The sequence below is a fragment of the Mus pahari genome, chromosome 14 (assembly GCF_900095145.1).
Source record: "Mus pahari chromosome 14, PAHARI_EIJ_v1.1, whole genome shotgun sequence".
Lineage (NCBI taxonomy): Eukaryota > Metazoa > Chordata > Mammalia > Rodentia > Muridae > Mus > Mus pahari.
Window position 1 is genome coordinate 27,620,726 of NC_034603.1, and position 10,440 is coordinate 27,631,165.

The following is a 10,440-nucleotide window of genomic DNA, read 5'->3' on the forward strand; positions in this document are numbered from 1 at the left end:
TGTGTCACACTGTATCTCACAATACACCCCCCCCCACTTCTTTGCTTGCAAATGTTCATTGCAATGACTCCATCTAGTACAAGGCTTCTGTTATTCTATCAATCCTGGAACTTCACTTGGGATACCTCGAATATCATGTTGTTGCTAGTGTCATGGAGATCCTATAGTTTTGGATCTCCAGGACCTGCCCTTTCATGCATTCCAGCAGTCCATCGATGGGGTAGATGGTGAGGTGAGATAGTTCAAAGCCCTAGATCTGGGCCAGAGATGTACCTGAGCTGGTCGGTCCACCTGCTTTTCCTCTCTCTGGTTCTGGGGCCAGCTCACCCGCAATCCCTGCACCCAGGGCCTTCACTACCCTATTGTCCAGGTGAGATGTAGGGCTTTCTCTCCCAAGAGCTGCATGCAGTAGGTGAGGGGCAGGGCCAGCTCTCCCTCTCTGATGACCTCAGGGCCAGTTCTCTTGCCTGTTGTGTGTGGCAAGGGATAAAGCGGGGAATATTTCCCTGGCCCGTGTCAAGGCATGGCAGACAATTGGCAGAGTCAGCTCTCCCACACTCACACTCTCAGGGCTGGCTCACTCATGCCCCTGCCACCAAGGTCAGCTCTTCTATGCTGCCCAAGTCTTCCAAGTGCTGTAGCTGGTGAGCTGTAGCTGGTGAGGGGCAAGGCCAGCTTTCCACTCGCTTCAAGTGACAAGGAGGGGAAAAGGGAGGAAGGAAGAGGGAGGAGGGAGGAGGGAGGAGGGAGGAGGGAAGGGGGAGGAGGGAAGAGGGAAGAGGGAGGAGGGAAGAGGGAGGAGGGAGAAGGAAGGAGGGTATCTCTTTCTCATCCATGCTACTGCATAGGAGACAAGAGGCAGAGTCAGCTCTCCCATGCTCATGCACTCAGGATAGGCTCACCTGCAACTCTTGCTGTTCAGGGCCCACTCTCCTGAGTATTGCAGCTACTAGGTGTGAGGATCAGCTCTCCTGCTCCCAGGAGGAGTTTTCCCATGATGTCCAGGTGAGGAGTGAAGCGGGTTCCGCACTCTTCTCAGACGTTAGCATGTCCCTAGGCAGCAGCCCAGACTAGAGATGTCCACCTGGCCTTTGGTGCTCACAGACCCTGGCTGCTGCAGGACCAAGGACCCAGTCAAGGCACCCGGTGGCAGCACAGGCCAGGACCCCATCATGGTTCCAGGCACTGATACACCAAGCTGTTCCTCACTTCTGTCAAGTGTCCAGTTCTGCCTCTCTTCATGGTGCCCACATCCTTCTGTTTCTCTTCAATTTCTCCACCACTTACTTGCTCCTCTTAGTGACACCCAGGGTCTCTGAGTGTCTGGGGCAATCTCAGGAGTGCTATGTCCTGCTTCTGCATCATGGCACTGGGCAGGGGTCATCTTGGGCATGGTCTCCCCCGACCCCCACTCCCACCCCCCGCCCAGACTTGTGCAGTGCGGGGCAAGTCGTCTTAGGCTTCCTGTCTGGGCCCAATGGCACCTGTCTGGTGGTCGTCTCAGGCTCACTCCTTGCCCAGGCTACCCGAGTGCCCCATGTGAGGGTCATCTGTCTTAGGCTCACTCCTGCATGGGTCCCGGGATCCCAGGTGGTGTTCTTCTAGTCTCCGGCTTGCTCCACATCCTGGGAGCCCATCCAGGGCTACATGGTGACAAACGGGTGGTCTTCTCAGGCTTGCTTTCTTCAGGGAGCATTGGGCTAGGTTAGAACACTGAACATAGACGTGACTTCTCTCTCGTCTGCCACCTACTGATTCACATGTGACACAGCAGCCACTAGGGGCAGATTAAAAATGTTTTTTTGTTTTTTTTTTTTAAATAGCTGTTTTGAATTGTCTGTTGTACTGTTGTTACCTATAAGTCCTCTGTGTCATAGAATACCACTATTCCTCCCATCCCTCTGGCTGTGGCTTTGTAAGTGACCACACTCCTCTCCTTCCCCCCAGCTTTCTCCTTTCTCTTGCCTCCGGGAACCACCACTCATTAAGCCTACAAGCTTGGATTCAGATTTCCAGTTACATCCACGTTGTTTCCAGTGGCAGGTTTTGTTCTCTACATGGTTGAACAGTATCCCATCGTGCGTATCTGCACCATGTCTTCTTATCCATTGGCTCATCAGTGGGCACCTTGTTGGAGTACAAGCCTTGTTCATTGAGGAAAGGGCTGCAGGAAGCACGGGAGGGTTCAAACTAAACTAAACTTAGTTTCTTTTTGGTAAGTACAGAATAATAAGATCATTGTATTTTAAGGTGCTTCCATTTTAAATTTCCTTAGGAATATTTCCACAATTTCTGTGTTAACTTACATTTCTACAGTCTATGAGTGCTTCATTATAGCTTGGATTTGAAATATTCCCTAAAGTTCATTCTCAGTTTTACCTTCAGTTCAGCAATATTCAGATGGGAGGTCTTGAAATAAGACTGGGTCATAAGGATGATAGCCTTTCGGTTATCGTCAGGGTTAGCCTAATGGAGAAACCCGATGGACTTTTGGGCAATGGGACTTTGGAGGAACTTGGCGTGGCTGAAAGTGTATGTTGTTCCTGGCTTCTTTATCTAGTCCTCATCATCACGAGCTAAGGGCTTTGATCAATGTGCACTCTGCCAAAATGTTAGGAACAGTTACAGTACCAAGGCAATGTTGTGAAATAACTGCAAGTCAGTCATCCGTCATTGCAGTGCCATTCCAAAGAGCCTTATAATACAGATGAAAATATGCACACCATATACTCTACCTCTGCTGTGTAGCCCAAATTGACCTTGAACAATCTTCTTGTCTTGGCTTTCTGAGTGTCTAGATTATAGGTATGCATTATGCCCAGCCTTAGAGAGATATTTAAAATGCCTACTTAACTAAGAAGACTTTCAGATGAAAAGTAAGACTGTAAGCCTGGTAGATGAGAACCAGGTTTGCTTGTGGGCTTAGCTAGAGAAATTTCTGTAAAACTGAATACACCAAAATTATGCTTCCTGAACTTAAATATGTAGTAACACACATACGGTATACAGAGGACCTTAAATTAACCAAGAGTATCTTCCTTTAAAAAAAAAAAAAAAAGATTTATTTATTTCATTTATATGAGTACACTGTAGCTGTCTTCAGACACACCAGAAGAGGGCATCAGATCCCATTACAGATGGTTGTGAGCCACCATGTGGTTGCTGGGAATTGAACTCAAAGCCTCTGGAAGAACAGTCAGTGCTCTTAACCACTAAGCCATCTGTCCAGCCAAAGAGTATTTTTCTAATTTAACTCAAGCCTGACAACATTTCACAGTTTCCCTAAGCTTGGGCTTCTGGTGCCGACTCTCAGTGTTGATGAGCCTGAATGTCTTACATTGCAAACAATTGAGGACAGTGCTTGGTTTAGTTCACTTTACCTTGTGTTACTCCAATCCAGCCATGATGTCACCAATGGTAAAGTTTCAGTTTTAGGGAGGAATACTAACCCACTTTGTATACTGCCACTTTTTCATCCTCCATTTCCCCCTGATGAACGCTTATGTCCTCTTGATGAGTGCTATACTCTTTTGAATAGTCTAGTAATGAACATGAGTATGCAGGCATCTCTTCTACACACTGGCTTCTAACATTTGGGCACAGTGAACAGAGCTGATTGTTGAGCAGAATGTGGCTTGGAGGGTCATCTAAGATGTCTACATCATGAAGTATACAAATGTCTGAGATGATGAGTAGATGGTTTGACTCTTGTCATCCCACATTCTATGTAGAAATCACAACATTACATTCTATGCCATAAATATCCAGGTCTGCAATTCCTGTAGATAAAATATAAGAACTATGTGGAAAATGGTATTACGTGACTTACTGTTTTCAACTGCAGTTTTAAATTTTTCTCAACCTACTTTCAATAATGGTTTTTAAGAGTTTTAACCTCCCTTCTAGCCTACCACTCACCAAAGGTAGTGGGGGACAAAGGTTATTAGGGTACGGGGGCAGTGGACCTGTTTAGAAATTGTTCTTTGGATCACATCCCATTTGTGTTGTCAAGAAATCAGCAGTTCAGTTCATAGGAATCAGCAGCAGCAGTTTGATCTACTTGCAAACACTTCACAAATACACCAGCAGTCCAGTTCAGTAGCATTGGGATAGCAAACACAAATCAGCAGTGGTGGCATGACCTAGCAGAGACAGCCAGGCCTCAGCCAAACTGAATCAGCAGGAGGGGCCTGGACCACCAGGGACACCAGAAGTACTTTGTCTTGCCTCTCCCAACTGAAGAGAAGATCTGCGAAGATGGGAGACCAAGAAGAGCTGCAAAGCTAGCTATGCAAACAAGCTAAGCCCCTGTCACTGTCTATTTATACTCCCTCCAGACATCACGTGTCCTCCACAGGTCTTACCTCAGCACGTGAGTCTGCCTTAGCAAAACTCCACTTGAGTCTGTATCTGCTGACATCACCCTGCCAATTGGGCTGGAGTCCGAAGAAGCAGCAAGAAGCCATAGGAACCTCTCTAGAACTTTTGTTTGTTTGTTTGTTTGTTTTTAATGTGTTTCTCTCTATGGAGCCATGACAAATGGAGCTCAACAATGCATGTAAGGCAAACCAAGACATGCATGTTGTTATTGAAGATTCCTTCATCACTCATCCTTTCACATGTTTGCTTTAGGAAAACATCCTTTCACCTGTGTCCGCTTCATTGAAAGTTTCCTTCATGTGTTTCCAAAGAAACCACTTTACAACTGTCTCATTCAAAAGTGTGGGTGAAGCTGATTGAGAAGTGGATGAGTGGGCATCCCTTTCCCTCATTCTTTTATATGTCTAATTTAAAACATTCAAAGATTACTCTCCTGCTCTGGTCATTTTCATAAGTCATGAGGCTGGAAAGGAAAGGCAGGGCAGGGCAGGGCAGGGGCATGCTGTTCTTTGTCTTCTCTGTCTAGTTATCATTCACCTTGTTTAAATGTTAACTCTAAGCTTAGCCATTGTTGTTTACTTACTGTGCCAAGAGCAATTTTTGGCATCCAGCTCTAACGGGCACACAGCCTAATAAATTCTACTGATTGTTACAGGCATGGCAATCTCATGGACTAAATTCATTACAATACCTGTGATGTACCATGTTTATCTGTTTTTGGTTTTTTTGTTTTTTTTGTTTTTTTTGAACTCTGTGTTTGCCTGGGTGTTTTTGATGCTTCTAGAACATTCTAGCTATTTCGTTCTTCAATCACAAAATTCAAAAGCACTTCACAGACTCAGCTCTGGGCTTAGGGCTCCCACTACTTCAATCATTAACTGTCCGCAGAGGGAAGACTGCTTTTAGGGCTCTGCTCTTCAACTCCACTGTGAGTGCCCTTTACGTTTAAAGAGGCTGTGGGGACACCATGTCTGTGAAGCTACAGGACCTGCCCCTACAAGAACACCTTCCTTACTTCCCACCCTGTGTTGAAGCACAAAGGTCTTTTTGAATCTTTGTTTTAGGGGCTTTAGTACTGTGAGCAGAAAATTCTATATTATCTTTTCAAAAGCCCATTAAGTCTCTGTGTATTTGGGGGAGATTGTTTGCTTTGGGGACACAGAATGTAGGTTTCACAATTATAGCATGGAGTGATGATAGAACAGCAAAATCACTCAGCCCTGGCTCACTGAGGTGGCTGTCTAATGAATGAACCGATTGTTTTGGCAACATCTAAAAACTATATGAAATGTAAAGCTACAATTTCTGAGATTTATTTGTGTGTGTGTGTGTGTGTGTGTGTGTGTGTGTGTGTGTGTGTAACGTGTGTGTGTGTGTGTGTGTGTGTATGTGTGTGTGTGTGTGTGTGTGTGTGTGTGTGTGTGTGTGTGTAACGTGTGTGTGTGTGTGTGTGTGTGTGTGTAANGTGTGTGTGTGTGTGTGTGTGTGTGTGTGTAACGTGAGCGCAGGGTGCCTCTGGAAAAGCAGTTAGTGATATTAATTATTGAGTCACTTCTCTGATGGCTTAGTGAGGTCATTGTTTTTCATAGTTCAGTCATTCTCCTAGAGATCTTGTAGAGCCAAGGAAGTGTTTGATCCTCCCAAAAAGCCAGACAGGAGCCGATCTGATACAACTCACAGCAGGGTCTTTACTCTATTCAAGCTAGCTGCTCCCCCCCCTCCCGATGCACCGCTGTCATGCAGGACAGTTTTGGTGAGGGGGGAGCTTTGAATATCTATTGGGGGCAGGGCTTTATAGAAAGCAGCAAGTGGGGAGGGGGTAAGTGTGTAAGCATCTAATTGGAAAGACACTGTGGCTTTTAACATAGTTGACTGGTGCTGGGAGTCACATCATAAATGTAACTTCTGCTTCCCTCTGCATTGGTGGTCGTTAGGCAAGGGGGGGGGACTTGTAACCTGGGGGTTCGAGTTTGTTGGGAGAATAAGCTGGAGACACTGGTCTTGTTAAGGGTATAACCTGGAAAGTCTGCTCTTGTTGGGGATTAGCTTGGAGACTGGAGCTAGGCTCAGGTTTTGCTGGGAGCGCAACTTGGAAATTAATGCTAGGTACTGGCCTGTTAGTTTACCTGAGTTCAAACTTAGGTCAGGTTCTCTAACATGGAGTCTGAACTTAAAAGCTTCGGCCTCTCAATTTTCGTAAAGATTTCACAGACCCAAACGAGATAACATCTTTTGAATACACACATATTCACATGTCAAACTGCAGACCATTACATATCACTCTGGTATGCTGGCTGCTCAGCCCTAGCTGGGTCAGTGCACTGATGCCCCACCTTCTCATTCATTTCACATGACTCACAGTGTCTCCTGAGGTACTTACTTCTCAGTGTGCAAATGGCTCAGTCTGAGGTGTGTATCAGCACGAAGATCCCTTTTCACCCCACTGAGGGTTGCACATCCTGCCTGTTCTGGGGTGAGACTACTTCTATGGAGACAAGTCCTGTTAAGTATGTTCCACATCTCACTATATAACACGGCTGCTGCTCCAACAGCGAGGGAAAGAGAGCATCTTGCCCAGAGCATCTTATTCTTCCTGGCTGTGATCATGAGTGCTGCATGCTTGGTCGTTTATTCTTTCTGGCTGTGTCATGAGTGCTGCACACTTGGTCGTTTAAACAACAGGTGTTGACTTTTCATAATTCTGAAGACTGGGAAGGCGTTTCGGCTTGGCAGAGGTGGTTTACATTCAAAATTCCTCTTTCTGGATTCCAGATTTTTGCCATTTTTTTTTCTCACTTCTATTTCTTCAAGGGTCTTAATCTAATTATGGGGAATATACTGATAAACTTATGTAAGACCCCACCTACTAATGCCTTAGCATGGAGATGTGTATCAGGGTGGGAGGGAAGGAGGTGAATAAATATTTAGTCGCTAGCAGGTATTCAGAGCACAATCAATTTGTCTTCTGGATGACAGACGAGAAGTCAATCCAAAGAGAATTCTAGAAAATCCATTGGCCTGGCCCAATAGGTCTTTCTCCAGTGACATAAGGAGGAAGGATAAGAGGATGGAAAGATAAAAATAGGTAAGCAGAGTTCAAGAGCTACTGTATAAGCTATGTCTATGCAGGGCAAGCTTATTAAGTGTACCACTATATACCATTTATAGGGTGGGATTTGAGACAGAATTAGAAGAAAATTACCGTACAATAGAATGAAATCAGCAAGAATCTAATCAGTGATCTAATCTAATCAGCAAGAATCTAATCTTGTGTTCCCTTGTACAAAGGGAACACAAGATATCTTCAAGTGTGTCACAGACCAAGAACATAATTACCTTGGAACTGATAACCACGGGGAAGACAAGTGGATTTCTTAGGATCCAAAGCCACAGATCCCCACCAAGGCCCTGGCCTCAGGCTGTTACTGGCTTTGCCAAGTATGTTCTTGGTTTTAGACAAGGAATTATGTTCCTTCTCCATCCATAGATACCTCAGGAAAAATGTTGAATCATCCTGGCTCTCAACAAACCACTCATCCACCAAGCTGCATTGTATCAAAACATAATCTTCTCTTGTTGCTATTTTTAATGTTTTCTGTTTATATATTAGAGCAAAGTGCCCTGCAGATATTTTGTACTTGGAAGGTAAAGCGGGAGAGGATTTTAAAGAAACAGTGGGTATACTGGAAAAGATTAGCAACCACAAGAATGCATCATCTAAGAATTGAAGGGCAGAGCATCATTGTCTAAAGAAGATGCTGAGTCATCATGCTTTCCATGGAGATGGTGGCAGGTGGATAAGGCTCTCCATCAAACAGCCACTGCTTTTGGCTTCTGTACTTTTGTAGAATATTCAATTGCCTTTCCTGGGAGTTTTCAGGAGCAGGAAAGTTATTGGCTAGGTGATGTAAATATTTTACCTGTATTTGTTCTTTCTCTCTCTCTCTCTCTCTCTCTCTCTCTCTCTCTCTCTCTCTCTCTCACACACACACACACACACACACACACACACACACACATTGTGATTCCTGAGAACAGTAAAGTCAACCCTCATATAAGTATGTTCAGAGCCATGCTCTGCAACCATCTGACAAGCTCAATGGCTTACTCCCTGTTGTCTTTTGTAATCAGGGCCTTCTAGATGTAAAATCTCATGTCTTAGGATAGTAATCAAAGGCCATTATTGCCAGCAGGGCACATTCAATGCAGCCCACTCAGCTGAAAATATAGACCTGTGTGATATACCCTAGGCAGCAATCATCTTCTCTGTGTCCAAGGAGGAGCAGCGACAGCTGTGGCAAGGTGGGGCAAGTGAGACAGAGATCCAGGACAGGGAGGTTATGCAGGGAAAAGGACATTGGTGTCTGGAGTCTGGGGTCCACAAGAGAGAGAAAATAATGGAGGTGTTTCCAATTAAGGTGAAGATGTAAAAGACAGGACAATGCTGAAGACAGGAATCACTAACCTTAGATGATTGGAGAAGCCCAGCAAGGCACTGGGAAAACTCACGTTTCGTCCTTTCTTCGCCACATGCATTATTTATGCCACAAAGGAACCATACAGAATATTGGAATGAGACTTTTCTGTTTTAATAACTCCATGGCAAAATCCTCAAAACTCCATATGCACTGGTGTGCTGGATAGTTTTATGTCAACTTAACACAAGTGAGAAGAGGAAACCTTTGTTGAGAAAAGGCTGTTCCATTTGCTAGAGTAGCTCCCCTCACTACCTGAGAGAATGTTCTCTGTGATCCTTTGTGAGATCTGCTAGGCAGGGAAGGTAGTCTTATTACACACCGTTGAGCCCCTGGATGGCCATCTACTTACCCAGGTTGAAGAAGGAAGAAAGGGATGTAGTGCAAGGAGCAAGCAATGGGGAAGTTGAGACCTTAGCCAGAGATACAGTTCTTCTTCAGGATCACAAGGCAGAATAACCCCAGCCCAGATGGCAAGTGGAGTTTGATAATGTCGAGGGAAGCTGGGGTTTCTGAGGCTTAGCCCTTGCGTCCTCAGAGACCTAAGGTGAGTTGTCTTGTATAGATAATTAAGTCTAGGATCTGTTTGTAGAGCAAAGGAAGCTAGTGGGATTTGAGCTTTTTTTAATTTGTTGTGTCTAGAATCATATTTGCTCTGGGGAATATACCTGAGTGAGCTACACACATGACACTAACCAAAAAAAAAAAATTCATAAAACAGAGTTGAGATAGTCTGTGGTATCATCACGTTCCCAGGATTCACAACTAAGGTTGTGATGTGGGCAGTCTGATGTCTACCTTAAGGAAAACAGTAAACTTCAAACACAACAAGATCACTTCAACAGAACACTTGAGATTTTTGGGGTTTTTTTTTTTTTGCTGAGTAGGTTATTGATTGTTGATTGATTGATTGATTGAGACAGGGTTTCTCTGTGTATCCCTAGCTGTCCTGGAACTCACTCTGTAGATCAAGGTAACATCAAATTCAGAGATCAACCTGCTTCTGCCTTTCAAATGCTGGGACTAAAATCACGCACAACCACCACCCTGCTAGGTTTTAATTTTCTTGCTATAAGGGTCTTTGCTACTTTGTGGGTTTTTCTTTCCTGTCCTTTATCCCCCAAGTCTTACCCCCTGTCACTAGATAGGAGAGAAAGAAGGAAGGATGGAGGTGGAGAGAGAGAGAGCTAGAAACCCCTGAATCTAATTTCTTTCCTTTAGTTTCTTCGTTAAGACTACTAACAAGCTGCTACCAACCCCCCGAATGACAACCAGCCACCCTGCCTATCGGGGCCCTAGCATTTATAGACCCTCTGAGAAGTTCCCAGAATTCCAAATGTCATACAATCACAGAAACTGTCTGCAGCTGGCAAAACCATGCTTCCACTAGAGCACGAGGCAAATCACAGTCAGCTGCTGTAAAGCAGCCACAGCTGCTGTGGACAGTTCAAAGCAGCTCCATATCCCACACCTGGGATTAAACCAAACACACGTTCTTATGGTATTTCTGTGTTTTAAAAGAAACCAAAATTCTAGAGTTCTCAAAAACTGTTGCTACATAGGGGAAACTTCGTGGCATCTGGAA

The 10,440-nt window shown here is 44.8% G+C and overlaps 1 pseudogene; it reads right to left on the reverse strand.

Annotated features, from left to right (window-relative positions):
- Nucleotides 1-1,701: 1,701 nt before the first annotated feature.
- LOC115065445 lies at nt 1,702-1,788 on the reverse strand (annotated as a pseudogene).
- Between the last annotated feature and the right edge of the window lie 8,652 nt (nt 1,789-10,440).